Here is a 2,938-nt window from a genome sequence, read left to right on the forward strand (position 1 = left end):
AGGTAAGGACTACTAGCCAGTCAGAAGCAGAGTATGAGGGCGTGCCACGCTAGCAGCTAGGCGAGCATTATAACGTGTGTTCCAAAGTGACCACGTTTGTCTCTGAAGTAAAGGCTGGACTACAGTAGAGCTGTTTGGAGCAGTTGGTGAACAGGGTTTTCTGTTGGAGATGGTAAGTCCCTTTGGGGGGGACTTTGGGCTTTTTCACTTTGTAAACCTATTACATGCACAAAAAAAGATATATAACACAATAAAGGAAAGGGAAAAAGCATAATATGAGCACTTTAATATATGTCTACATGTTATTGCTGATATGCATTAAAGAAAACCGTGAGCGTATTGTAATGGTCCTATCAGGAGTAAGTACCACTTTAAGAGGTTTACATAACACCAAATACCAATGCACTTCTAATCAGTGCTACAATAGTGCCTGTTTGAGTCTCTGTACAGAGTTTTTACCTTTCAAATGTTCTATCCCAGCATCAGACACCACTTACAGGAATACCTTTCATTGTTTTTTTTTTAACAGCGCAGTAATTATTAAAATGGGACTATTTGTGCTGTAGACTTAAGATGTTTTTTTAAGGATTCATACTCAAACAGAAAAATACAGCTGACTGCAGCGAAAGTCCAATATCTCAGGACAGGAACTGGGATTCATTAAGTGTGCACAAGGAAAACACATCTTCCTCTTCATGGGCAAGAGCGTTAGTATCGTATCTGCTAAAATAACAAGCACTCACACAGAGGCAGAATCTCTGGAAAACGGTTTTCTCGGTTTTTGCATGCATGGTCAGAACGGCCGTCAAGGAAAATACTTTTTTGAACTGCAACATCAGAAACAGTATCTAATGGATACCACTGCTGATAGGGACAGTCTGATAGCTCAATGTCACAAGTCATTTAAAGGTGCACTATGAGTTCCTGCGTGGTTTCAGCGCGATTTCATTTTTGTCTCAAATCGTAGGCATCTCTCCTCGATCCGCTAGCTGCCTGCCCCCCTGAACACACCGTGAAAAAGCCCGGTCTCGGGAGACAACACAGGGGTCGTAAACGTCCAACAAAGACTAGGCGCACAGGCTGTGCACCAAAATACAACCAACCACGTTCCAGCCAATCACCGACAAGATGGTTGGGGGATGGGGTGGGGGGTTAGTGCGCGTTTTCAAAACTCAACAGTCCTCTGGATGCGCATCAAACTAACACATTCCAACATATTTTGAAATTTTAACATACCCCTACATGAGAATGTGCAAAAACAAGGGTTAGGGAAAACATCTAGGGGAAGGGAAGGTATTGGGACAGGGCCTTTAAGTCTCAGGAGTCTCAGCTGTCACCTGACCACCTCACGGTGACAAGACTGCTGGAAATCACTACGCCCTGCCAAGAAATAGTCCAGCACATTACCCGCCTTGAAACTACAACTTGCTTTTGTACGGAATAAAGAAATGAGCTATAACGTTATAACTTAATGACTGGTGAGCTTTAGAGGGGCTGGTCATTGGATTTCTTTTATATTTGGACAGAGCCAGTGTAACCGTTTCCCTGTTTCCAGCCCTTATGCTAAGCTAAGCTGCTGTACTGATTTTACGTACAAATCAAAGTCTGTTCCCAGGCGTTGTGGAGTATTACTGCATATGTGAAAAAAGTTTTTATACAAAGCCTATGTGGCTCCGACAGCGTGAGGTCACCCGAGTGGGCGTCAGTTGGGGCTGAAGACTTACAAGTTTGACAATGAAAACGTCTGGGGGTTTGAAGTTAGAAAGACGGGATCTCACCAGAAAATGAGGAAGGTATCTGAACTTTCTGGAGGGCTCCTAAGAAGAAACATGTATGATGGGCTTATAGTGATGTCATTTATACATATGTTCATTTGGTTTATGGTTTATTGCCAATTTTGTTACTATTTTGTTGAATGGTCTGGAATATTGTAGTTAATGGGTCATATTTTCTTGATTTTTGTCTGCGTGGGTGGTGATGAGAAGGGGGGGTGGTCGTGTTGCAAGTTGTATTTTGTATGTTCCTAAAAAATGAAAAGTTGTTACAAAAAACAAAAAAAACAGTAGCAATACAGTAGCCTATATGTACATTTCTATAATGGACAGTCTGTTGCTCAATATGGTGCCTTGCTCAGGAGTGAAAGCAAAGGCAGCGGACGAAGAAGTCAAGTCAACATGTTCCAAAGTTCCAAAGTTTTAACTAGATTTGACTTTTTCATCCTAAAAGGTGCATTTGAGAGAAAGTAAAGTTTACCATGAAGAATCAGACAGGGCTTGTTGGGTTTGTAATACTTAGTGGAAGTGCTCCCAGCTCCTCTCAAGAACATAAGTGACAGATAAACAGCTCAGGATCCGATAAGGATATATAGCATAGGGTGACCTAGTTTGATCACCAAAGCTTTAGGTCTGTCAAAGAGAGAGATCAGGACAGGCTGGATCTGTCCTCGGTAAGGGAGGAGGGGGTTCCTGATAGAGGAATTGAAAAACGCTGAGATGAAAGTGTCTTGACCAAAACGTGACTTTCTTCCGATAGAGCTTACTCAGGACATTTGTTACTCAAGACTCAGCTGAGTCCGACCTGCCTTTACAGCACCAATAACGGGACATTCCAAGGTCCTGGTTTATGCCCAACATTTCCAAGAACTCAACCTGAAGCTGTGATATGAAATATCATGGGTTGCATTTCCAGGCATTATTACAAAAAATAATGTTATCACTGTTTTTTAAACCTCTCAGTATATGTGCGCCCGCTCCACCAACTGAGCTAAGATTGTCAAAGTTCACCTGCTTATACAACGTGAGAAATGTCATCTACACACGAAACCTTCCCTGGCCACGACGCTGAATTTCATCACACAAAACCTGACAATGGACTCTGGAAGACGCACTGCTGTTGTGAAAAAAAAAAAAGAAATAAGTGAGGGGACATGGGAAAAAGC

Source organism: Perca fluviatilis, chromosome 12, assembly GCF_010015445.1.
Source record: "Perca fluviatilis chromosome 12, GENO_Pfluv_1.0, whole genome shotgun sequence".
NCBI classification, from domain to species: Eukaryota; Metazoa; Chordata; class Actinopteri; order Perciformes; family Percidae; genus Perca; species Perca fluviatilis.